Source organism: Ovis aries, chromosome 1, assembly GCF_016772045.2.
Source record: "Ovis aries strain OAR_USU_Benz2616 breed Rambouillet chromosome 1, ARS-UI_Ramb_v3.0, whole genome shotgun sequence".
In the NCBI taxonomy this organism is placed as follows: Eukaryota; Metazoa; Chordata; class Mammalia; order Artiodactyla; family Bovidae; genus Ovis; species Ovis aries.
In genome coordinates, this window is record NC_056054.1 from 188204821 (window position 1) to 188231875 (window position 27055).

The window sequence follows — 27055 nt, forward strand, 5'->3', positions numbered from 1 at the left end:
GAAAAGCCCTCCAAATGGGAGAGCCAGGCCTCGTAGACCTTTCAGAGGGCATGACTTATACTCCTTCTTGCCTTTAGGGAGAGAAGCACACAACACCAGAAACAGTGGAAGCTCTGGGCACGCACCCCTTCCGGGGACAAGCACCATTGTGCCCCCCACCTCTCCAACAATGAGGACAGGTCACACGCCACACAGCAAGAACCACAGCCAACCTGCCTCTCAGACCCAGCTGCTCCCCACTCAGTCTCTTCCTTCCCAGAACCTTCTAGCTCCCCAGACCCCAACCCAGTAGCACAGGGTCTGGGGAAGGGGGCAATAACAGCTTGACAGACACAGTCCCACTCCAACCAGGAAGGACTTTCTCTGTCAACTACTAAAGGACATCACTGCCAGTTTCTGGGCTTTCCCGGTGGCTCAGTGGTAAAGAATTTGCCTGCAGTGAAGGAGACACGGGAGACTCGGGTATAATCACTGGGTCGGGAAGATCCCTTGGAGGAGGAAATGGCAACCTACCCCAGTATTCTTGCCTGGAAAACCCCATGGACAGAAGAGCCTGGCAGGCTACAGTCCATGGGTTTGCAAAGATTTGGATATGACTGAGCACGCGTGTGCAATGACGACACCCATTTCTGCCTCACAGGCTCTTTTTGTAATTGACTCCCCACTCCATCCTGTCTCTCTTCTGGATGTTCTTCATTTTATGTCTAGCCCCAGTCTGTTCCAGTGCAACTGGCTGAGGGTGGAGGAGGGGGAGGTAGAATAGAGACTCAGGACTCTGTGGTCACTGGAATTGACTCTCTTCATCTTTTTCCAGACAAGGGAGAAAGCAATGTCCTGACTTGGAACACTCAACCAGTGAGATGAGCTGAGCCACTTCTCTGGCTCCACCCAGAGCCACTGTATGACCTCAGACATGGCCTTCAACCTCTCTGAGCCTCAGCTCCCCTTCCGGGATGGAAGAGGCTTGTCTTGGCTCAGCTTCCCCATTTCTTGTGAGGTTTTGAACCTATAGCAAATGTGAATGTCCTCCATTGGAACGCACGGCTCACTCATGAAGGACCACTGTCCGTTAGGCTCGGAGCTTCTCCAGCTGGGAAAACTGACCCATTCATCTTTGTGTCCTGTGTGTCTGGTGCTGGCAAGTGTCTCCTGAGGAATGGCAGGGAGTGCTGCATGCACTGAATGAGGAAGGGGAAACGGGGCTGGCTGGAAAAATGAAGAAAATCTGGGATAGAAGAAATTCCCCCTTTCCTATCACCCTCGAGTCTTCAGAAACTAACAATGTCCCTCAAATAGCAGCCCCTCCACCCCTGATTAGATAGGTCACTTTTAAATGTTACTCTGTGAAAGTAAAGTGTTTGTAGCTGTCATGTCAGAGTCTTCGCAACCCCATGGATTGTAGCCTGCCAGGCTCCTCTGTCCATGGGATTTTCCAGGCAAGAATACTTGAGTGGGTAGCCATTTCCTTCTCTAGGGGATCTTCTCGACCCAGGGATAGAACCAGTGGGTCTCTTGCATTACCTAGCGGATTCTTTATCATCTGAGCCATCAGGGAAGCACCGAATGTTACTCTAGCTCCCAGTAGAAAACAATGTTATTAAAGCTTTTCCATGCCAATTTAAATAAAATACTGAACATATCCAACCTTTAAATGAACTAAAAATCCCTTTTTGTTAGCCACCCTCTAAGTTGCTAGCTTGACCTGGCTGGTGCCACACGGAATACTGAGACTGGGAGTTTTGAAAGTGTGGAGTAAGGGCCTTGGAAGGCAAGGCCTTCCTCTAAAACCTCGTTGCTTTGGTTTCCTGGAGGAATAGGCACTCAGGAGGATGGGAGAGCCAGGGTGACAACTGGGTATTTTTAAGTGAAGTGAGGACTTGTTCCTCCACGCTGAGCAGCTCCAGTCCTGCGAACCCACAGAACAATCATTACCCCCCACCCCACGCATCGGCTCTGTTCCACGTACACCCCTTCCACCACCCCCGTTCTCAGACAGAAACACAGCCTCTCAGAAGATGAAAAGGGCAGCTGCCTCTCCCCACACATGAGCCCTCCCACTCCAGGCCCAGCTGCACGTTCAGTTATTCCTCCCGTTGCATCCCCAGCCTAAACTATAATAGAATAATTGGGATAAGACATAAAGGAGAACTCCCCACCCAGAAAGGCATGAGGAAGCAGAGAGCGGTAATTGTAGACATGAAAGAACTCCTACAATGTTACCCTTGCCCTCTGAGCAGGGGGCAAGCTGGCAAGCCTGAATACACTCTGGGGCACATCCACAACACACACACACACACACAGAGGTCTTGTTCTTGCTCCTTCCTTCCTGCCCACTCAGTGTTAGGCCTGGAGCAGGGCTTTGCTCCCAGGAGCAGAGGGTAGACAGGTGCTTTCTGGATGGCCCCACATCCACGGGCATCTGACCCTCTCCTTACTCTCCTGGGACATCTGCCTTCTCCACCTCCAACCTCACGCCAGAGTTCTGTAACATCTGCTAGGCACTGCTCAATTTAAAACCTTGCTTCTCCCCCCTCATAATAAGATACCAAGTCAAGTACAATTCAATTTCACAAACATCTAGTCTGTGCCAGGCAGTGGACTAGACTAAGAAAAGCCACAGAAAATGTACAGGCTACTGTCGAAGTATAGTTTTCAAAATGCTGTCATATAAATATAATTTAATTCAGAGTTCCAAAGAGAATTTGAAGAATAGCGGTTTATACAATCAGTAAGAAAGAAATGCAGAAATGAGTTTGTGAAGTGGAAACAATACTGGTTAATGTCCTGCAGGGCAAGAAGTAAAAACTTTTGAAGTTATCTTCTCTATTAGACAGAAATCATTTGCGTCTTTACTGGTTACAGATCTTTGTTTCAATCTACATGTTAACATCTAACATCATACAATCTGGCTCTTAATAATAAGTTGAAAGTCAAGCAAAAGTACATCCTCCAGGAGAGTTAAATAACTCTGGGGGGGACCAGATAGGCTGCAGTAGGAAGTCGCCAGGACATGGAGTTGGTCTTTTCTTTTTTCTTTTTTTTTTTTTTTTGCCTTGTTTCCAAGCTTTGGGTCCTTTTTCTTATCACATTGATCCTTGCCCTCAAGGGGCTTCCAACACCTGGTGAGCCAAGACTGCCACACACAGAAGAGTGAAACAGTCTCAGAAGAATACACTGTTCGTTTCCTTAGGCTTGACAATAGCACTGTGTTTACATACAATATAAATACATCTTAATCAGTTGAGATGCACACTGAAGTATCGGTAGATAAAACTTGGCACCATGTCTGGGATTTATTTTAAAATACACCGGGATAAATAAAAGTTGAGGGGGAGAATAGATGAAACAAGATGGGCAAAATATTGATGACTGTTGAAGCAAAGTAAGGGATAAATGGGAATTTGTGTATTCTCTCTGCTTTGGGATATATTCAAATTTGAATTATTCAAATTGAAATAGTTAGAACAACATCCTACCACATGTTATTTAGCTTCTCACACATTATAAGATCCACTCTGTTCGCTGTTTTTCCTCTGCCTCTGCTGCTTAGGATATGAACTCCATGGGGGCAGGACTTGCCAGTTCTTTCCCTTCCTGAGGGCTAGAAGAGCATTCAGCCCCTGTAGGCACACTGCAGGTATCTGCTAAAGGGTTGTGTGCGAGGCCCTCCACTGCCTGGGGCCCAGGAGAAGGGGCCTGTGCACCAGGCAGGCTTGTCCTGGCCCTGACCGATGGAGGGGATCAGAATGGGAGGGGCATGCCTGAGGGAGTGCAGAGCATGAGAGCAGGGGGCAGACTGGTCAGGAGCAAGCCGAGAAGGACAGGGTGTCAGAAATGGGGGGGTATCCTGGGGGACCGAGCCCTGGGAACTGGCCACTGGACTGAGTGACCAGCAGCCCTCAGAGAAAGCCATCGGGAAAAGTGACAGCAATCAGAGGCTAAGAGACTAAAGAGAGAACCAGGCAAGGAGGTGACATGGAGGCCATAGGCAGAGACCACACCCTTGGAAACCCGGCAGATGAGACGAAAAGCAGAGAGCAGCCAACCTGGTTGCAGGTGTTTGGAGAAGGGTCTGTTTTAGAGGCCAGGGGAGAGGCGTGGCCATCTGAGCCGCAGTTGAGACGGAGACCCCCAGGGCAGGGGTCTCCCTCAGTGGAGACGTAGACCCCAGGGCAGGGGTCTTCCTCAGTGGAGACGTAGACCCCAGGGCAGGGGTCTCCCTCAGTTGGGACGTAGACCCCAGGGCAGGGGTCTCCCTCAGTGGAGACGTAGACCCCCAGGGCAGGGGTCTCCCTCAGTGGAGACGTAGACCCCAGGGCAGTGGTCTCCCTCAGTGGAGACGTAGACCCCCAGGGCAGGGGTCTCCCTCAGTGGAGACGTAGACCCCAGGGCAGGGGTCTCCCTCAGTGGAGACGTAGACCCCCAGGGCAGGGGTCTCCCTCAGTGGAGACGTAGACCCCAGGGCAGGGGTCTCCCTCAGTGGAGACGTAGACCCCCAGGGCAGGGGTTTCCCTGGGCCCTGTGTTCAGGAGCTGTGGGGGTGGGGGGTGCTGGGACCTCCAGCTGGAGTGGGACTATGGCTACCCAGGACTTCAGGTGGGGGCGGAGGATGGGGGTGAGGCAGGCACAGTCTGCGCACCCCCACAGGTGCACCTTTGATGTGGCTCAGGCCTCAGGGCAGAGGACCCGCGAGCTCCCCAGTGCTGTCCCCTGCATCGACATCACCCAGTTTTCAAGGAGGCTGCAGGAGATGTGGGCCCGTGGTGGGGCCATCAGTCTGCGGACAGAGCGGCTGGCAAGAAATCAAGGCACAGTGCTGCAGCCCCATATGAAAGGCAGTTTTTACTCACATGCCTCTCAACGCGCCCACGCTGTTCTCCACTCTCCGGGAGGGGCTCCCACTTCTGCTACTTTCTCTCCTATTTCCTTACTTCCTCTAGGGGAGTAACACACAGCGGGTGTGTCTGTAAGGAGAGGGGCTGTGGGCAGAGGGAAGGGTCCATGTTATCTCTGCAGGTTCCAATTATCCAAGCATCCCCTGCAGGATGAGGGTCCTGTGGACAGGTCAGATGTGAACACAGGGAGCCCAAAATGTGTTCCTTCAGCCCTGACACATCATGCCCCACCCCACCCTGTATCTAGAGATTTACCACCTCCGTTCACATTTATATTCATCTGTGTGAGAGAGACAGAGATGAGAGAGATGTAGCCCCATGGATACAAAGGACCTACCCATGTCCCCTGCTCTGTTTCCAGGCACTGAGACTCACCAGTGACCTTGAAATCCTGCAAAGGTCAGGATTCCCTAGGATATAAAATATCCCCACTAGGGGTGTAAAATCAAGGATCCCTTTCTGAGAACATGCAGCATCCACACTGTGAAAAAGTGATCAAAGGAGGGGAAAACCAAGATGTTTTCTGATTTTAGCTTCCTCAAAACAACTGAACACACAGACTGTGTGAGGCCCAGGTGTCTGGCACTGGGCTGGGCAAAGGACACAGACTAACTGGGCCCTCTCTCTTCCCTGAGAGTGGAGCTCCCAGCATCATCGGGGGACTGATGTGTTGAAGGTCAAGGCAGAAGGTGTCCTGGGCTCTGCCCCTGATGTCCATGAGCATCACCTGGGCAGCCCTAAAATTCGCTGATGCCTGGGTCCCACATGGACAGATGGAATCCCCCTTCGATGGTGGGCTCTGGATTTCAGTTTCCAAAGTCCCCCCAGGTGATTCTAATATGCTGCCAAGGAGGAGACTCACTAAACCAGAATCACTAATCCCCAGTCTCCGCGATCTAATGCCTAATGATCTGAGTTGGAGCTGCTACAGTAACAATAGAAGTAAAGTGCACAATAAATGTAATATGCTTGAATCATCCTGAAACCATCCCCCACCCTTCCTCGGTTCAAGGAAAAATTGTCTTCCATGAAGCCAGTCCCGGTGCCAAAAATGTTGGGAACCACTGCCTTAAACCACACATCCCCATGCGAAATGGCACGATGAAGGAAAATAGGGGTCAGGGCACGGGGGAAGTGCTACCAGTCTAACCCACCAAAGCATGGCCCAGAGGGTATTCAGGCAGTAACAGCCACCCCTGTAGCCACCTTAGCCAGGGCTACCCAGAATGAGGAGCGAATGGCTTGGGTTCTCTTCCCTGTAACCTTGACCTCAAGGCTGGAAAGGACCAGGAGACTTCACTGGCCTGGAGCTCTGAAGCACCCGGTCCCTCTCTCTGAAACTCCTTCTGAGTTCTATTCCTGCCTTTAAAAAAACCACTCCATGTGCCAGAGGAATGAGAATGGACAGCACCCTCCCCACCCATAGATGTCCAGGGAAGGGTGAGGCCACAGCTGTAGAAGGTGGGCACTTTGAGTGGGCATCTTTAAGCCCAACCCCAAATAGGTCTGCAGAGGAGAGGCAGAGCTTACCCAGGAGGAATGAGGAAAGTGAACAAAGTGGCTAGCTCTGCATGACATAGGACAGGGAGCCCTCAGCAAGGCCAGAATTCCAGGGCTCCTGTTTAGGCGTGGCAGCCAGAGTCTCCTGGACACCCATTCTGACAGCAGGCGCCATGCAGTGTGCTGGGACAGGGCTCAGAGTTCAGAATTGGAAACAAGGGTTTGAAACTGCCTCTTAGTAGATGTGTGGCCCTGGACACGTTCTTTCTGGAGGATTTCTTCGTCTCTAAAATGGGTATAACAGTACCAAATTCAGAATTTTTATTGGTGTAAGAATTAACTGTGATAATGAGCTGCTGAACCCCTTCCTCCTACAAGCCCTGACCTCTCAGGGCCGCAAGGGAACAGAGAGAGCCGGGGAGACATAGTGTGACCTGGGGCCAGTTACTTAACCACCAGAGCCTCAGTTTCCCCAGCCATAACATGAGGGAACAAGTCTTGAGCTGGTCCCCTGGGGATCAGGGAACATGTGTTTGGAGAGCAGAGCTCCAGGCACACTGAGCATCCAAGTTGTGGTCGCCCCAGTCCAGCCTCCTTGTCACACATGAGCAAGCTCAGTGTTGTAAGGGTCCAATGCAGGGAACAGTGGGACCTCTGGGGCTCACACTCGGTGTTGATTTACCCAGATGCCCTGTGTACATGGGAAGACAGGAGATGAAGTCTGGAGTTTTGGCCAAGAACAATGGGAATCTGAATGAAGACTGGGATGGGAGGGCGGGCCTCCACAGAGCAGCTGACTCTGCCTTAGGCCTCTGTGAAATAACCCTTCCCACACCACTAACACACACATGCACACACAGTCCATGACAAAGTTCCATCCTGGAGGCTCAGAAAGTGCCCAGGATACAGGCTCCTGACAGACGTGCAGGGAGCGGTCACTAGAGGGCTCAGAAGGACATCGAGGCTGCTGCCCTAGAGAGGTCACAGGAGAAGGCCAGCCTGAGAACCAGTACAGGGCTGCAGAGGGAGGGAGGGAGACCACAGCTATGGAAGGGTGGGATGGCTTCCCATAAAAGCATCTCCATCGCCCTGCAGGATGAAGGATGATCCAGACAGACCCAAAGCCTGGGTCTCCAAGCAGTCACAGCAGTTATGGACAACGTCCCAGCAGGAAAACACTCATACCCCAAGGCTTGAAACCCTCATTTGCAACCTCCCCTCCACCTCCTGATGTATTTCCCTGGTTCCGTCTGGCCCTCCTGATCTGTGGGAGCCTTTAGGCAGGTACCAAGGAAAAGGAGTACATCAAGGCTGTATACTGTCACCCTGCTTATTTAACTTACATGCAGAGCACATCATGAGAAACGCTGGGCTGGAAGAAACACAAGCTGGAATCAAGATTGCCGGGAGAAATATCAATAACCTCAGATATGCAGATGACACCATCCTTATGGCAGAAAGTGAAGAGGAACTAAAAAGCCTCTTGATGAAAGCGAAAGAGGAGAGTGACAAAGTTGGCTTAAAGCTCAACATTCAGAAAACGAAGATCATGGCATCTGGTCCCATCACTTCATGGGAAATAGATGGGGAAACAGTGGAAACAGTGTCAGACTTTATTTTGGGGGGCTCCAAAATCACTGTAGATGGTGATTGCAGCCATGAAATTAAAAGACGCTTACTCCTTGGAAGAAAAGTTATGACCAACCTACACAGCATGTTGAAACGCAGAGACATTACTTTGCCAACAAAGGTCCGTCTAGTCAAGGCTATGGTTTTTCCTGTGGTCATGTATGGATGTGAGAGTTGGACTGTGAAGAAAGCTGAGCATGGAAGAATTGATGCTTTTGAACTGTGGTGTTGGAGAAGACTCTTGAGAGTCCCTTGGACAGCAAGGAGATCCAACCAGTCCATTCTGAAGGAGATCAGGCCTGGGATTTCTTTGGAAGGAATGATGCTAAAGCTGAAACTCCAGTACTTTGGCCACCTCATGCGAAGAGTTGACTCATTGGAAAAGACTCTGATGCTGGGAGGGATTGGGGGCAGGAGGAGAAGGGGACAACAGAGGATGAGATGGCTGGATGGCATCACTGACTTGATGGACATGAGTCTGAGTGAACTCCGGAAGTTGGTGATGGACAGGGAGGCCTGGCGTGCTGCGGTTCATGGGGTTGCAAATAGTCAGACACGACTGAGCAACTGGACTGAAGCTACTGAGAGAAGCCCATCACCAGCTGGAAAGAGTACTTGCTTTGGGTTTCCTGTAGCCTGGCCACCTCACCTGTATACAGCTGTGCAATACTAGGTAAATTTCTTAATTTCTCTGAAGACTTTTCCTCGTGTGTAAATTGGAGGCTGATCGCTCCCTGATAGTACTCTGCTGCTGCTGCTAAGTCACTTCAGTCGTGTCTGACTCTGTGCCACCCCATAGACAGCAGCCCACCAGGCTCCTCCATCCCTGGGATTCTCCAGGCAAGAACACTGGAGTGGGTTGCCATTTCCTTCTCCAGTGCATGAAAGTGAAAAGTGAAAGTGAAGTCACTCAGTCGTGGCTGACTCTTAGCAACCCCATGGACTGCAGCCCGCCAGGCTCCTCCGTCAGGGGATTTTCCAGGCAAGAGTACTGGAGTGGCTCTAGAAGCACTTAAATGAGAGGCTGGCAGATAGAAGGGCCTCATCCATGGTATTTGTATTTGAGAATACAAAGCAGATCCCCCTAGAATTAATCCCTGGCAGCTGGAGGCATTTATCCACTCCTAGGGCTACCTGCGCCTTCTACTTTGAGCCCCTACATGAGGCCACCGCACAAGCAGAAGGCTTAATTCACAGCCAGGAAGGTTTTCCCAGGCAGGAGGCTAGGGCAGGACAGAGCAGGGGACAGTCACAGGCATCCCCCCCTCATTCCTATCCCACCCAAGTCCCAGACCTGGGCAGAGACTCCCTGGTCCTGCCCTCTCAAGAAGAGGAGTTTCTGAAATGGAAACCACTTCAGACGTTGAGCCCAGTAGGACGATCTCAGAGTAGTGCTCTCTCCCAGCAGGACCGGGCTGTGCAATGTAAGCAAAGCCACGGTTTACTGAGGAGGGTCAGCCATCTTGCCAAGAGGAGCTCATCACTGCCACTCACCCTGCATCCGAGACGTGGTTCTTAGAGGTCCAGTGTGCAGCAGACCTACCCCCACCCGCTTACTCCTGCCTCCACCCTAGCCCGGAAGCTCTCTAGCTAAGTCATGCCAGAGCTGCCTTCCATCAGCTGTTCTAGCTTCTCCTGCAGTTCACACTTTCCCTGTATCTAATGTAAATCCTTCCTCTACAGATTGATGGTGGGAGTAAATCCTTCCTTCTACAGACTGATTGATGTGAGTTAGGACCTCATGGAAGGTGCCCTGAGAAGTGTCCTTAGAGAAGGGTAGAGCCCTGAGCCCCACCCAACCCCCCAATTATGAAGAGGAGAAGCTGTGAGGATCCTGCAGGATAGAGCTGGGGATGGGGTCATCATGATAGATGAAGGGAATGCAGGAACAGAAAAGCATGCGGTCCAATAGAGGAGAGTGCAAGCCAGGAGACAGTGCCTGCCTGGGCTGGAAACCTGGGCATTGGCTTCCTAGTTACCTAATATCTCCCTGTCTCAGTCGCCCCATCTGTAAACAGGGGTGTGCTGTGTTGGTCACTCAGTCCTGTCTGACTCTTTGTGACCACGTGGACTGTAGCCTGCTAGGTTCCTCTGTCCATGGAATTCTCCAGGCAAGAATACTGGAGTGGGTTGCCATTCCCTTCTCCAGGGGGTCTTCCCAACCAGGGATCAAAGCCAGGTCTCCTGCACTGCAGGCAGATTCTTCACTGTCTGAGGCACCAGGGAAGCCCCAAATAGGGGTAGTAAAGTCAGACCTACTCCTAGGGCTTTCTTGAGCTAAGATACATACCAGAGTGTTTTAAGTGACCTGGCACATTAGCTCTCAGGAAACTCTAGGTAATCCTCACAACCCTCCATCCTCTTCTGCAAATTGCTCAGTCCTGGGCCTTCTTCCTCCCCCATCTGCTTAGGCTCACTCACTCTTTTCCATTCTAACAGCCTAGCTGCATCACGGCCCCCATTCCCGTGTGCAGGGCCCAGGCTGTGACCCCAACTTCTCCCCACCCTCTGCATCAGACTCTGGCTGGCCAGTCCCCTCTGTACGCGGACTGGTTTGCTGGGTACCCCCAGGCCCCAGGCACTTTTCCAGGTGACCTACTTTACGGAAAGGGACACGTTGGATTTGGCCCCCATGACTGCACGGCTTCCCAGGTGGCGCTGGCGGTAAAGAGTCCACCTGCCAGTGCAGGAGATGTAAGAGACACATGTTCGCTCCCTGGGTCAGAAAGATCCCCTGGAGGAGTATTCTTATCTGGAGAATCCCATGGACAGAGGATCCTGGCAGTCTGCAGTCCACAGGGCTGCAAGGAGTCGGAGAAGACTGAAGTGACTTAGCACGTAAACACACCACAACGGCACTCTCAAGCAGGTTTGATAACCGTTTTACAGATGAGGAAATTGAGCCTCAGAGGGGAGAAATACTTTGCCCAGTCACCCTATGAGGAAGTGGGGGAGCTGGCACCTTGCAGCCCTCCCATGCCCCAGCCCCTTGGTCACACACCTCACCTTTGCCCAAGTTCCTCCCCTCACAGAGTCACTGAGCATCAGAAAGGAGAGGAGAGACTTTAGGAAAGAGAAACGTGGGGAAGAGGAACTGGGAAGGGGAGGAATGCTACACGGGAACTAAGGTGGCATCCAGATTGGGGGGCTCCTCTGGCGGGCCCTGCGCTTCTGTCTTCGGCTCCTGTCTTCTCCATCAGGGAGTGGGATTCCGTGGAAAGGCGCCGCAGGCACAGGAGGCCCAAGCCGGAGGCTGGCGAAAAACGTTCCAGGCTACTGGGCCCAGCCACACATCCCGGGGAACATGCAAATGAAGCCCATCCTGACAGGATTCTGGCAGGCATGAGAGAGGCTCACTTCCAGAAAGGGGTCTGAGCTGGCTTTTGCAAAACCATAGAGAGGAAAAGTCAAGGTGCCGCCTGAGAAAATTCCTGAAGAGACAACACAGGCAGGGTGGTGGGCACTCGGAGAAAGCAGCTGAGACTGCAGGCAGTCAGGAAGTCCTGTCGGGCAGAGCTCAGCTCCTCCATGGACAGGGCCACCAGGCTGGTAAGTGAGGGAAACAAGGTTTACCCCTGTAGCTGATCTTGAAAACACGTGACATGCTCTTGGTGAAACTGTTGCAAGCAAGCAAAAGGTGGCAGAACTAGTGGGACGTGTAGCCAGTTGCACAATCATAGGTACTCAAGGGTACTCACCACATGGTTCAAGGCCGCTTGGAGGGAGGGGTCCAGGTGAGTGCTGGAGGGCTTTGACCTGTCCCACCCCAATCCACATAATTCCTGGGATCAACGTACAGGAAGCTTAAACTGAGTAACACCAGATATACTCAGTGTCAGACTCTAAAATATGCTAATCAGCTAGAGAGGTGGGCTGAACTCAGACAATAGAAGTTAGGAGAAAACGTAGAGTCCCAAACCTAAGACTGAAAAAGCCACAGCACTGCCATGGGCTGACCTGTGCCGAGCACACCCCCTCCCAAAAAACCTTGTGTGTTCAAGCTTTAACCCCCCGGTACCCCATATGATCTTATTTGAAAATAAGGACTGTTGCATATGTAAGTAAGATGAGGTCATACTGGAGCAGAGCGGGCTCCTAAATCAGTATGACTGGTCAGCTTAGAAAAGCGGTGGGGTGGGGGCGGGGGGGGATTTCAAGACAGGCACAAAGGGAGAAGGTTATATGAAGATGAGCATAGCGATCAGAAACACACTTCTAAAAACCAAAAAATACCAAAGACTCCCAGGAAACCAGAAGCTAGGAGACAGGTGTGAACAGAGTCTGCCCTCAGAAGGGGTCAACACTGCCGACGCCTTGATCTCAGACTTCCAGACTAGGAAACAATTCACTTCCGTTGCTTAAGCCACACAGTTTTGGTATTGCTATGGCAGCCCCAACCAATGAATGCAAGCAGAAAGACAAAAATGTGGAGATGGGGCTGAGTTGCAGATTATGGTAAAGAAACCTGGAGGTATTGACTGGTTGTAAATTTAACAAATGTCAGCGGGGCTATGCAACTTCTAAAAACATCCAGGGCAGACTTGACACCACATTAATGGATGGGGTGGTAGGGTGGTATCTGGATGGGGTATGCTGGCTGGGCCTCACCCACAGGACCAGACTTGGTTCCAGTGACCTCAGTTTATGGCAAGTCAGAGGATGTTCTGAGTCCTGTGCCCAGAGCTGAAGAGACAAATCAGAGGAGGTCTAATGGGAATGGGGGAGAGGTAGAAGGGAAGTAGTCTCCAAGGTTGGAAAGGCTGTGCCACTGGAGTGACTGGTTTGCCTGGAACAGCCACATGGGGAAGAGATGGAGCCCATGGGGAGAGACAAAACTTCCAGAGAAAAAGAGGAACTTTCTATCAGACTTGTTGGCCAAAAATCAAATAGGCCATCCTGTGGGGAGATGAGCTCTGTCTCTGACGAACTGAAAACTCCAGCAGTCACTGGAAAGGGACTGGAAGAGATGACCCCAGAAACCTCCAGCTCCAAGAAGGGCCCACACATGTTCTCACCAGCGAACTCAGGCTTCTTACCTACCTAAAGTCAGGGACTACTGTGAGATGTTTGGGCCCTAAGACCTTTCATTGGTGGTTTTAGCAGATAACGGTGCATGCCGAGGGCAGAAAGTCTAGACTCATAGACCTCAGAAGGTCGGGGTTGGCAAGACCCAGGTCCACTGGAAGGAGGCACCCACACGTGCTCACAAGGACAGGGGTCTTGGATAGGAGTGGGAAGGAAAGCGGCCTTGGCTCTCCATTGTCCAGGAGGGAGGGAACTGGTGGTCCAAGAGTGAACGGACCCCTCACTGAGGGAGAGCCATGCTGGTGGGCACTGTGAGGGGATACAGGAGTCCACATGCAGGCTTCTCTTTGAGGGGCTCAAGGAGAGCACCAGGAAGACAGGCTTCTGTAGAAAAGGCAACTCTGATGCTGATAAGACTCTTCCAAGGATGACCTGGCACTAATGGCAAGGTCAAGATCTACATGAACTTTGCCATGTCCTTTCATTCTTTTTTAAACTTTTTGTTGTTCAGTTGCTCAGTCGTGTCCAACTCTTTGCGAGCCCATGAACTATAGCATGCCGGGCTTCCCTGTCCTCACCATCTCCCAGAGTTTGCTCAAACTCACATCCATTGAATCGGTGATGCCATTCAACCATCTCATCCTCTGTCGTCCCCTTCTCTTCCCGCCCTCAAACTTTCCGAGCATCAGGGTCCTCCCTCATTCTACAGCACAAAAAGGAGGCTCAGGGAGGGAAACCTTCAACGCAAAACCAGTCAAGCTGGATTTGAACCATAGTCTGTCTCATCCCCACACCCATGCTCCTTCCAAGGTTCTACACTTGCTTCCCCAGCTGAGGACTATGGGTTAGTGCCACAAACATCCAGCAACAGAAAGAACAGCCCAGAGTGGTTGAAAGCAGTGTCCCAAACTCCAGCACAAATCACAGTGACCTGTGCTAAAGCACAGGCTACCGTGCCCTGCCAGGGAATTGTCAGATTAGTAGGTCAGCTCCAGAACTGTTGCACTCCTCACAGCTTTCAGGTGAAGCTGATGTTGCTGGCCTGGGACTTCGCTTTGAGAACCACTGCTCTGCAGTATTCAGGAAAGGAAGCGGGTATGCTCCAGCCTCAAAGCCACAGAGAGATAGAGGTACACTGCCAATTCAATCATGTGTCTGTGGGCCAAGAGTTCCCCAACAGTGTCCCGGGCAGCAGGATTGCCAGCTGGTGCCGATTCACTGGAACCCATCTGGTTGGGAAGATGCAGACTGTGAAGGATCCAGCTTCCTGCACTTTCCACTCTGGAGCCTTCTGGTTCTTCCAGGCAGATTAACTGTGTTCTGTTCTACAGGAAGCCCTGTTTCTTCTGCAGTCAGCCACCATGACACCCAGGATTTTCTCCCTCCCTTCACTAAGCCTTTCATGGCTGGGTTTCCCAGCCCCTCCTGACACAGAATGCCCTCCAATTGATCATGCTTGAGTTGGTCAGGGTCCTATCTAAAATCTACATGCAGACATGAGGACATAATGACCAGGAAGAAACCAATTTGGACCTTGCCTGTCTCTTAGTGCCATTCAAGATAGTATTGTTTTGAGCAACCCCATCACCCTGTCGGCTCCTATGAAGCCTGTGTCCAATTAAACCCCTCAGATGTTTTTCTCAGGCTGTGCAGCCAAATCAAGTCTCCCCCCACCCGCACCCCCATCATGAACTTGAGTAATTAATTTCTGCAATCTAAATGCAACTTTCCATCTGCCCCTGTTAAATTTCCTCCTGTTGGTTTAAACCCAGCATTCCAGGCTGTTGAGATCATTTTGAATATTTATTCTGTCTTTTATAGGAGCTGCCCATCACAGCCTTGTCATCAACAAATCTGAAAAGCTCGCTTACTCCAGTTTCACCCGAATCATGGATAAAAACGTGAAGCTTCATTTTTCAAAGCCTCACCTGCCACAGAACATCATCCCTTTCGGAATCCCTAATCATACGATCATACTTCCCCATTTCAAATTTCTTACACGCTAGGGAGGGTCGTGGGCATGGCATCTCTTTTCTTGGCCATCATTAATGCCAGGCTGATGTGGGATCTGTCGTCTACACGTTGTCACGTCACCAGCTAGTTCTTGGTCACAGTCAGAAGCAAATCAGGACAGTTTTGGCTGCTATTTCTCTACCTTCTGGGCAATGACAATGTTATTGTCACTGAGGTAAGAATGCAAAAATGTACCCAATCCTCCACTTTAAGCAGTATTTGACATCCAAGAGAAGTCAGGCTTCTCTCCTGCCATCATTACTATAGCATGCCTGCCTCCTTGACAGCTTTATAAGCCATACTGTGAAATAGCATCCAGATTCTTCCGACTGGGTGGGGAAGCTATCATAGGGACATGTTATAACTTGGACTTGCTCAGCTGTAAGACATGCTAGGATCTTGGCAACTGGTTGGTGAGGACACAAGAAATATTTTCTGAAGTGGGTACCTGGAGAGAGGGGTGAGGACAGAATCAAGGTAGTCAAAAGGAAAAGGAAGACGTGACACATAGCATCCCCACTCTTCTGCAATTTGTATGTGAGTACTGCCCTTCTTATTCTGGAGAAAGTCACAGTGTGTGTACACAAGATGCTGATGGAGCATTTGTGAACAACTTGTGGTCACATAAGCCAAGAATGAAAAACAGTGCATGTAGTGGTTAAGAGTGGAGAGGGCAATGGCACCCCACTCCAGTACTCTTGCCTGGAAAATCCCATGGACAGAGGAGCCTGGTAGGCTGCAGTCCATGGGGTTGCTAAGAGTCAGACACGACTGAGCGACTTCACTTTCACTCTTTACTCTCACGCACTGGAGAAGGAAATGGCAACCCACTCCAGTGTTCTTGCTTTGAGAATCCCAGGGACGGGGGAGCCAAGTGGGCTGCCGTCTATGGGGTCACACAGAGTCGGACACGACTGAAGTGACTTAGCAGCAGCAGCAGTGGTTAAGAGCATAGGCTCTGAAATCAGACAGTCTAGGTTTAAATCCTAGTTCTACTACTTACTTGCTGTGTGACCTTGGGCAAACTGTTTTCTCTCTCAAAGTTTTTGTTTCCTCAATGGGAAGTGGAGGCAGAAATAATATGTGCATGAAAGGCATGTGAGGATTAATACAGATAAAGCGTATATAAAGTTTAGCAGACTGTCTGGTACATAATAGTCATCTTGAAATAACTTGCCCTCCCCCCAGTCCATGGAAAAATTGTCTTCCACAAAACTAATCTCTGGTGTCAAAATGGTTGGGGAGCACTAGGTTAGAGGCAGGAGAGTCTTGAAGCTCACCTGAACAAGTGAGGCAGCAATCTGTGGAGCTGACCTGGAGGTGGAGCCAGGCACAAGGCTGGGTCAAGGGCTGTGGCCTTCAGCTCAGATCGGAGCAGCCACTCTGATGCCTCAGAAGGGTTCATGGTTTGTTTTTCTAGCTCTGAATATGAAAAAGTTTTATTGCTCTAGGAAGTCAGTCAAAAGTTGTCTAAATCGGCCATGCTAAAAAGAAGCATAAATATTCTACTTCTAGAAATCTGCTCTGAGGAAATAATCATCAATGGGGACAAAGATTTATAGACAAGGATGTTCACTGCAGCATTATTTATAACAGTAAAAAATGGTTTACAACCTAGATGTCTAACCCACACGGGATTTGTTAAATAAATTATGGCACATCCATAAAATAGAATACCCAGCAGCCATTAAAAAGCCCATTTGAGAAGAATACTTAAGACAGGGAAATCATCACAATATGTGATTAAATGAAAAGGGCTTGCTACAAAGCAACACAGACAGTACAATCACAATTTTGTTACACACATATCTAGAAGGAAATGCCCCAAGATGATGAATGAATATGCATTACTTTTATAAAAGCTTTTTAAGAAAAAAATCACAAAGAAGTTATACTAGAAGGGAGCTCCCACAATCAGCTTATAATAGAAAGTCATTACATTCAGAACAGAAACACAAACAGTAGCTATGATCCAAATGCCAGGAGCTCTAGCTGGTACCTGACTGTTGTGAAGGACTGAGGGCAAAGAGAATTGGCATGCCTTTGGCGTGAGGCCAGAGAACCTAGGAAAGATTTAGGTCAGTGGCTCTCAACCATGGTTGCCTTTCAGGAGCTTAAAAAAAAAAAAAAAAAATCAATGCCCAGCCTCCAACCTTGAGGATTCTGACTTAATTAGGGAGCTGGTCAAGTATATTTTTTCAAAGCATTCCCAGGTGATTCTAACAGGAATTAGTGTTGAGTGGGACCAAGCTACTGTATACAAGGGTCACTTGAGCCTTGCTCTCCAGACTGAGGCCAGCCTGTGAAGACTCACTCTGGAAGCTAGAGAGATGCTAGAAGGGAGCAGATGGCCCCAAGGCACTTGATCTCCGCAGGAAAATGACCCTTGGCCTTGGGGGACATTCACAGAAGTGTTCCTTTGAGCTGGCCTGCTTGGGAGCTTTTACCACAAGGACACTGCCCTTTGTTCAGACTCTTGACGGGGCCCAGGTTTCTAGCTGACTCCATAAACTCAAGTGGCTCTACAAAAGGAAGAGAGAAGAAAACTAGATCCTGGGAAATCTACAGGAATTTGACTCTGCAGAAGTTGGAGCTAGTGGCATTTTCCTCTTCTCTTCTGCTTTTGGGCAGAAACACACCCTGGCCAACAGAGCAATGTGTGAACCTTAAATGCAGTCTGCTTTGGATGGATGAGCCTCTTGGGGGGTGGGGCTCCTAGTTTCCCCCAGGCGCCTTGAGGGAAGAGGAGCAGGGGGAAGAGGCTGCTAGAAACAAAAGTTTGTATTAAATGATAAGATCTCCCCAGCTTCTCAGTGCAAGTATGGAGTTACTCAAGGCACCAAAAGAAGAGAAAGAAGAGTCCTGGGTCGGGTGTTTTGCACACTGAATCCACCCATCCCTGAATAATTAAGAGCCAACTGTAGCTCTTTTGTACTCCTGTACTCTTTTAGAGCTCCTGGGTAGGGGGCTTCAGGACAATGACTAGGGCAGTATGGAGGGTGTTTTGGCTCAGGTGTACCAGTGGGGATGGATCTAAATTGCTACCCCACTAACCATTTCCCTGAAGTTGCCTCCGTAGGGGCAGCCTCATGTCAATTCCGGCAAAGAAACAGAGCCAAGGGTAACTAATACCGGATGATCAAATTGTTAACATAGCTTTGCAATGCATTGCATCTGTGTTTCTATGTGAATGTATGAGTATATTACATATACACATATACCTACTATATAGATTTGCCTTCCACATGATGTCTGGCTAAAAAGGACAGTGCACTTTCTGAAGAGCCAGGCAGTCAGGCGGATTACCTGGATGTAACTAAAAACTAGCCTGAGACTAAACATTCCCCACAAATAGCCCACAAAAAAAAAAAAGAAGAAGAAGAAGAAGAAGAAGAATAAAAAAGGAAATGAACCACTACTGGAAAATCAAGAAGTGACTAATCTCCCTTCAAGATGGGGAAGCCTCCCTCACTTCCAACCCTCCCTCATTTCTAAGCATTCACCTTTGGGAATTTAAACCTATCTCCTCTAATTTGATCCTCAGGGGATGGCGGAACAGATGGTCACCAGCCACCCTCTTATCACAGTCCTTCCTATTACAGAAGAGGCCAGAGATGTTCTTGGTTCACATGCAAAGATATTCTGATAATATCGACAAGGCTTCAAATTCAAAAGAGTTCCAGGTGCAAGTCTGATTAAGTCATCCTTATTAAACAGATCAATGAGGGCAGTGTCATGGTGGGACTTGGCACACAGCATTGCCTTTAAAGCTCAGGGAAAGCCCAAAAGAATCCTTGTTCTCCTGTTCCACGTCAGAATGGAGGAGGATGCAAAGCCCAACTGTTGGGAAGTGTGCTCAAGGTCAAACTCTCCCGTCCCTGGTCACCATCCCTCCCAGGTCACTTGTCATGCTTTACCCACTGTGTCCAGTTGCAAATTGGAAAGGAAGCCTTTTTTTTTTTTTTTTTCCTTTTCCCACTCTGGAGGTACCAAGTGTAGTCATAGCTGTAGTCCTGACTAATGTCAGGATTCAAGAGTACATTCTGCAAGGTTTGGTGTTCCTCTCTCATGCTCACTAAAGAAAAGCACTAGAGCAAAGGGAAGAAAATGGACATGGCAGAGCCACAGAATGTTTGGCACCCCATTCCCTTTCAGAACTCTGCTCCCAGCTGGTACTTGCTAGCATTCAAATCCGTTATAGGGGAATTTTTTTTTTTTTCCAGAAAAAAAAGCCCTGGAAGAGATTCCTCCATCTAAGGCGGAGAATGGCACACACAAAGATCCCTTTCCAGATTACCCAACAAAGAGCCATCTCCTCAGCTAAAGCAGATGTCATCAAACCAAAAGTCAGAGAGAGGGAGGTTCATAAAAAGTGTAGCAGTATGCCAGTGAAATCCAGGTGTTGCTTACACAACCTCTAAAAAAAGGGCTCAGTTCAGTCAATCCAATGAAACTCCATTAGTCAAAACACTTGCTTTGGCCTCTAATCATACATTTAAGACACATTAAACTTTGTCATAAATTTAAGACCAACTTAGTGATGTCTAAAACTCAAATGCAAAGATCTGAATGTGAAGAAAGCTCATTAATAAGCGGCAACTATTTCCAACACAACACAAACACACATAGTCACTGGATGATGAAGATGGGCTAGTGATCAAGGTGACTGGTTAAGGCAAAGGATGATCCCAAGACTGGGGTTCAAACACTGATGTATAAATAACCAATATGCCCTATCAGTAGTTCTCATCCTCAGATCGTCAGGTACCTGGCTTTGCCTCTGTACACACCACAGGTATAAGGTAGGTGTTGACAGAGGTGTTCATTCCCACTTGTTGAGTGAGGAATCTGAAGCATGGAGAGGGGACCTGGTGCTGAGAGAAGAGCTAAGCTGGTGGAATCCCAGCCCTCTCAGCATCCCCCCAAACCCCAGACCCCAAGTCCTTTGGACAACTCTATATTCACTCTCAGGTTACTTAAACCCACAGGAAAACACCCACAGTAAATTCTATCACAGCAATCAGGCAATGCTAGTAATTAGTTTCTCCTAGTCATGCTGATTCACCTCCATTCCAGAGATCAGAGACATTATCTACTGCTGTATCCACAGCGTCTAGTATCTGGCACATAACAGGTGCTTGATAAATAGTGACCTTGTGACTTCACTGTCACTGTCGGTCTCATTTACCTTGTATCTACAATAACAAAGTCAACACTTGAGGACCATGGGGTAACATCTAGCTGCTGGGGGTGTGGGTGGTGGGGCACTGGAGCTCAGCCCTGGGTCCTTTAAGGCTATTTAACAAGGAACTATGCACTTCTAATCAGGGATCTTGTCCTTTGCCTTCTGTGTCCATCCTACCACCTCAATCCTCAGTGAAAGTAGTGAATTAGACCTCAAGGAACTCATCATCTCACAGTAGAATCCTAGAGGGCCCTGAGAGTGAGGGTGAGTTGGGGGCCCAGCAGGTGACAGGTAGGACTAGGCTGTGGGATGTTCCAGTCAATTCCCAAAGTAGGGGGAGCTAGGATAACATGTACACAGAGAAATGAGATCACTTATAATTGTAATTTCTAGATCTGTAGTCCTCTAGCACTATGGGTGATGGAACAGCAGACTTCCTCTCTCTCTCTAACATTTTATCCCCCTTCCTCCTCAGGTTGGAAATCTAGATTTGGGGCAGGGTACCAGCGAGTTTTTGCAAGCTACTTCTTAATCTGCCTCTCCGTGTTTTCCTAGCTATGAGGTCCAGTTCTCAGGCTCAAGTTCCCCTCTTCTCCTTCTTCAAGGTCATCAATCCTGGTTCAGAAAAGGCGAGAGGCCACTTTTGAATGTCAAGAGGAACTGGGGCGGCGGGACGGGGTGAGGGTGGGAGAGAGGTTGCGGTAAAAGAAGAGATGGAAGAGAACAGGCTTGAAGATGAGGGAAAGTGCAGGTGGAGAGGACAAAGAGGAGGGCCAGAAGGGCCAAGAGAGAAGCCGCTGCCAAAGTGGTGGGGATGGGAGGGGAAGTGGGGATGTCTGAGAAAGGTGCAAGGAGATTGGATTGGCCAGAGAAGGTAGGATCGTGGTGGGGTCTAGACATAGGCAAGCTTCCACCCTCCCAATCCCAGTTCCGTGGGCTCAGTCACGGTACCGGGGAAGAGCGCATCCCGAGGGTTGGCAGCTCTTCCCCGCTCCGGCCGATCTCATATCCCCACCGCGGAAAGCCTGGAGGGGGTCGCAGGAGTGGGGGGCAGAGTCGGGTCATCGCCTCTCCCCATCCAAACTCGGGGCCCACTGCAGCCGGGCACGGCGCGGCGGGGCAGACGGAATAACCCGAGCACTGGGCACCGACAGAGGGGTAGGAGGCAACAAGGGCGCTTCAGGTGGCTCCTTCTGGTTGTTTAAAGTTTGAGGCAGGCGAAGCAGCCGGCTCTGTCCTCCCTCAGCCGCCCGCCCGAGGCTCCGCGAGTCCTGGTGTCCTCGGCTTCGCCGTCATCCTCTGCCCGTCCTGTGCCCACTGCCCTCTCGGCTCACGCCCGGCTCGGGTCCCCATCCCCTCTCCTGTCTGCATCTTTCCCTGTGCCCGAGCGCCCCCCACTCCCTCCCTCCTCGCTGGATCTCCGCCACGACGTGAGCGGAAAGTGAATGGGGAGCCCAACCACAAAGACAAATTACCATGAGAAAAATAAATCATGAAATCGCCGTTCGCGTCCCGCGTTCCCGCCGCCGCACCCCTTTCTGAAAGCCTAGGCGGGGGGCTCCGGGACGGCTGCGTCTGGGGCCTGGCGGGGCCGAGTTAGGGCTCCGCAGGGCCCTGCCAGGGCAGGGAGTCTGGGAAGAATCCAGCGGGGACCCCCGCAGGCGGCGGCAGAGCGGGGACGTCCCCGAGCGCGAGATTTCGCACTCCGGGCAGGCCACGCTCCCACGCGCCTAGCTGCCCGCACTGTGCCGCGGCCGGGTTTACTCGTCCGCCCTCTCGGAGCCTCCATCTCGCCGCCTCGGCCCCGTTCTCTCCCAGCCTTTCGTTCGTCCGTCCCCTCCTTCAGGCCCAGCCCCGGATCCCCATCCCGGTGGGCAGTCTAGACGCACAGATCGCGGCCGGGCCAGTGCCCCGGAGCCGGAGCCGGCGGACCGCGTGAGCGCGGCAGCACGGTGGGCGCCCCCGCCGAGGTGGCAGCGGGCTGCAAGGAAGCCCGGGGGCTCCCTCCCCTCGGCCCGCAGTCTCCTCAACCTGGTTCCAACTTGCCAGCGCCGCTGGGCCCCTACCCTTCTACCCACCCGAGTTGCTGAAGTTTGCAACTTGCAGCCCCAGCCCGCGTAGGCGAAGCGTTCGGGACTCCAGGGACTCACCTCCGGGTTGCTGGCGCAGGTGCCGGGTTCCAAGCGGCTCCCGGTTCCCGGCGGCGGGGAGCGGCAGAGAGGAACCCGGAGGACTCGCGGCCCGTCTGGGAATGGGGCCGCCGCGCAGGAATCGCCCTCGACCCTCACTCGGCGCTCCAGTGCAGCCGCGACCCGGGTCCGCGCCGGCACGCTCCGGTCCGCCAGCAGCGGTCCGACGCGCCGCCGACCCGCCCGGCTCCGCCGAGCTGGGCTCGGGCGGCAGCCCCCGCGCTCCAACTAGCTCCCGACCCGGCGCGCGGCTGAGAGCAGAGAGGAGGAGACCGAGGGGGCCGAAGGTGGGAGGGAGAGGCGATGGGGGAGGAGTTGGGAGCGAGGGGAGAGAGGGAGGGGAGCGCTAGCGAAAAGGAGGAGGGGGCTGGAGAGGACCTGCCCGCGGCGGGCGCGCCACCCGCCAGCCCCGTGGCGCGCGAGGAGCGCGAGGGGGCGCCCTGCACCTCCGCGTCCCCGGGATCGGCCCGGCTCCCGCCCTGAGTCTGCCAAGTGTGCTTACCCGGAGGATAGTAGATAGAAGTCCCGCTCCGTGGTCGGCGTTCGAGCGGCGAGACACAGGTTCTTGGAGCGCTTGATCCCTTTTGCCACATCCTGCCTTACCGTCCTCGGTAAGCCCCGTCTCGAACCCGGCTTAATGCCGGGGAGTCTGCGCACCGGAACTCTGCCCACCCAACAGCTGGAACCTCAAGAAATTCTCCCTTCTCCTCGGCTCCCCAATTCCGCAGCCCTATCAGCTGGAGACGATCTTTCTGCCTGTGGTCTAGAAGGGGGAAAGGATCTAGTACACAACAGAGGAAATCTGATATTAAAAATGCAGTCGAAGGGCATGAGGCGAGGCTGCTGGGCTGGACTGGAAAACTAGAATTGGCTTAGAAGGGTTATCTTTACAAGCTGCACGACCTGGAGAGAACCTCTCTAAGCCTCAGTTTCTTCAGCTGCAATACTAGGCTTGATGAAACCTACCCCTCCTGAGCGGGTTGAGTAGAGGCTAGAATGAGTCTCATAACATCAGGAACATTGGGAGGGCATCCAAGAAATTAACGAGCCGGAAAGGCAGTGAGGGGCTCTCAACTGAGGAGGGAAGGTTGAGTGGGACCACACCGAGCAAGGATGAACTGTTTACAACTGTATCCTAGTGTTTCTGATGGCTAGAAAACCGGAGGGAAAGACTGGGAGCAAGCTTCAAATCCTGTCTGCCCGGCTGCAAGAGGGATGGGAAGAGAGCCCTCTGCTGAACAAAGAAAGGTATTTGAAAAAAAAAAAAAAATTTTTTTTTTTAAGGTGACCTAAGAAAAGAAAATGCAAGAATGAAGGATAAAGACAAAGACCCTGAAAAATTAAACCAGGAAAAGTGTGATTTTAAGGGCTAGCCAAAGAGAACTGCAAAATCAAAATGGATAAGCTGGAAGAAGGAAAACATTAAATGACTTTCTAGAGTATGCCAGAAATTGAAGAATTAGAGTGAATCATTTTACTTAAAATTCTGGATAAAGGAAATCCCAGGTACAGCAGAGAAATGGAGACAGTAGTCAGAGAGGCATCCTCTCTCTCTCTCTCTCTCTCTCTCTCTCTCTCTCTCTCTCTCACACACACACACACACACACACACACACACCCTCTGAACCAAGGAGAGAAGCAGTTTGGCCAGGACGATGGGAAAGAAAAAAAAAGAAAGAATCCTGGAAAGGCGTTTATGAGATGCTGCAAAAAGGGACACTGCACAATCTCAGAAATAATGCCTTTCTAGGGCAACAGGAATGCTGAAATTCATAATGTGCCGAATGAAGAGGAACTTGCAAAGGTAAGACACTGGACAAGAGGAGAGAGACGCAGACGCAGACGAGGGAAAAAGGAAGGGAATGGGCATGTCATGCATACTAGTCTAACACCCCATCCATTTAATTAGGGGTAGAAATCAAGTCAGAAGAGGTTAACACAGGGCATTGAGTCCAAATCCATCATTTTACAGACCGGGCAATGAGAACTAGAGGGGAAGCATTTGTCCCAGAGTTGCAGGCTGGGGTGGGGGCAGGTCTCTTGATCCTCCTTCCACTACTGTGAGTGTGTCCCTCCCACACACCCCGTTCCTATTTCCTACAGAACTGTGGGGACTGCTTTGTTATTGCAAAAATATAAATGTGTGTGAAATATAGACACCTTTTCATTAATATAAAAATATGAAAATATTCTCTATATAGCAGGGAAAAGATATGAGTAGGAGAGTTTCCCATTTGTCTGGTTGGGAGAGTAGACAAAGTGCCTTCTGAGCCATGGTCGGCAGCAGCCCTCTCCTGCTGCTGCTGCTAAGTCACTTCAGTCGTGTCCGACTCTGTGCGACCCCATAGATGGCAGCCCACCAGGCCCCGCCATCCCTGGGATTCTCCAGGCAAGAACACTGGAGTGGGTTGCCATTTCCTTCTCCAATGCATGAAAGTGAAAAGTGAAAGTGAAGTCGCTCAGTCCTGTCTGACTCTTAGCAACCTCATGGACTGCAGCCTACCAGGCTCCTCTGTCCATGGGATTTTCCAGGCGAGAGTACTGGAGTAGGGTGCCATTGCCTTCTCCAGCTCTCTCCTGCAAGGCAATAAAAATCTTGTCCGTGCTTCACCATATTCTCTCACCCTCCCTCTCTTTTCCACTATGTTTTGATTGTTTTTCCCTTCTTCCCTTTCCACTATCGCTTCATGCTTCTTCCTAGCTCCCCCTCTCTACATTATGAATGAGTGTGAGAGAGGGCTCAGTGCAGGAAGAGAAGAGAGGAGACCCCAGTCTGGGTACATAGCCTAGGAACCCTTCATTTTCAAGGGAAGCAGGAACAAGAAAGGGAAATACCCAAGAGACACAGACAAAGGAGCAGAGATGCTTGGGATGCTGAGCTAATTAAGCCTAATTGGATTCTACAGTTTTCTATTGATGAACAGTGATTACTTAAGAGCTCTCAATGCAAGAGAGCTTCAGAAGCCCACACTTTAGGAAGGGACAGTTATTTTACCAGCCCGGCTTATCACCTGCTTCAGGCATCCGCAGTGGTTGGTAAACCCAGCCAGGTTAGAATCTCTGAATCATTTACTAGGAACAAAACCTGGGTTGTTGACCCCACCACCACAGTGTCACCGCCACCATCTGTCACTTTGCTTAAACCTTTGCAATAACCTGCACAATGATTACTTCTATTAGGAGCAGTTAAGCAGATGTAAATAAAGTAATTAATACAGAATTATCCAAAACAAACATGCTAAAGAGCAGTGAACATAGAGAGTGAGAAGGAATTCTTAGAATTCACTCTTGACCTAGAAATTCCAAACTTACCTTTAACTAAGGTACCAGGAGGTTAAGAAGTTCAAATTCTCATGCTCAAGGATGACAAAGCTGGGCGCCCACCTGAAGGCATTTTCTAGATCTAGCTACTTCTGAAAAACAAGAGTGCAGCCTCTCCCAGGAGCATGTGTAGGTGTGTGTGTATATATTCCCACCTGTTCATAGCCCAGACACAAACACAAATCTGGCCTTGTGGCAAAAGGCAAACAAGCCATAGCCACTCGTATAACAATAGAAGAGAGAGAATTGAAAAAAAAAAAAGAAGGCACCAATCACTTATAATGTCCAAGTAGTTTTCTGGCCCCAGAATCACCTCCTCATTGCGCTTGAGGATGGAAAAAAAAAAAAGAAAGAAAATCCCCACCCACCCCAGAAGTCATTGTCAGTTTGTGAACTAAAAGCACACTTAGGTCAGAGTAACTGAAGTGTCACTAAATGACAGCTTTGCCATTGTCCTGAGCTGATGGGAGAGAAGAGACCGACCTTCCTTCCTTCCTTCCTTCCTCCCCAGACATTTTAAGTGCCACTCTCAATGCTCAGTGGAGAGGTCATAGGGAGAGGAGAAAACTAGAGCCATGATCACAGCAAATGCAGGACCAGAGCACTGGGGGCATGTGAAGGGCCAGCCAGCAGCTCTAGTTGTTGGGGCTAAGGAGGCTTTCCCAGCAAAGGGCCCTTCTATCTGGGAATGGAGACAGGACAGGAATTTGCCAGACAGAGAAGTGGGAGGAGGCAGATCATTCCAGGCAGAGGAAATCGCATGTATGAAAGCACACAGAGATATAATTAGATTTCTGTTTTGAAAGAATTACTTGGCCCTGGTTAACAAATTCAGAGAGAACCTAAGCAGTAAGTGTGAACAGGTACATTGTTGGTAGAAAGAACACTGCACCCATAAGCTTCTCAGTGCTAAAACCACCTTGGCTGCCGGCCACTGCTGAGCTGGGGGTCCTTGCACAAGCCTCTTAACCTCTATGACCTGAGCTCCTCATGGCTAAAGTGAAAGGGGTTGATCAACTGTTTCCTAAGGTCCTCCTGGTACAACATTCTGTGATTCTAACTCTCCCTGCAGATACTTCTTCAAGTTATGTCCTTTACATGTTGATGCTCTGAGTCTTTTCCATGTGTTCAGCACTTCACAGCTTACAAAAGTCTTTTTCATGTGATATCCTTTGGCCTTCACGCCCTGCAAAGGAGCTAGACACATTGCTTCTTCAGGGTGGTCTTGTCCAGCCCTTGTCCAACCATCTCTCTGCTGATGACGTCTAAATTTCTGTCGGCAGCTCTGACCTTTCTCC

The 27055-nt window shown here is 50.5% G+C and overlaps 1 protein-coding gene across 1 annotated transcript in view; it reads right to left on the minus strand.

Annotated features, from left to right (window-relative positions):
• The window catches only part of SEMA5B (semaphorin 5B), a 132976-nt gene extending 110473 nt beyond the window's left edge, over positions 1–22503 (minus strand). The window contains exon 1 of the mRNA XM_060418594.1: positions 22398–22503. The gene's annotated coding sequence lies outside the window, so the exon portion shown is untranslated. The remainder of the gene's footprint in view (positions 1–22397) is intronic.
• Positions 22504–27055: the final 4552 nt, after the last annotated feature.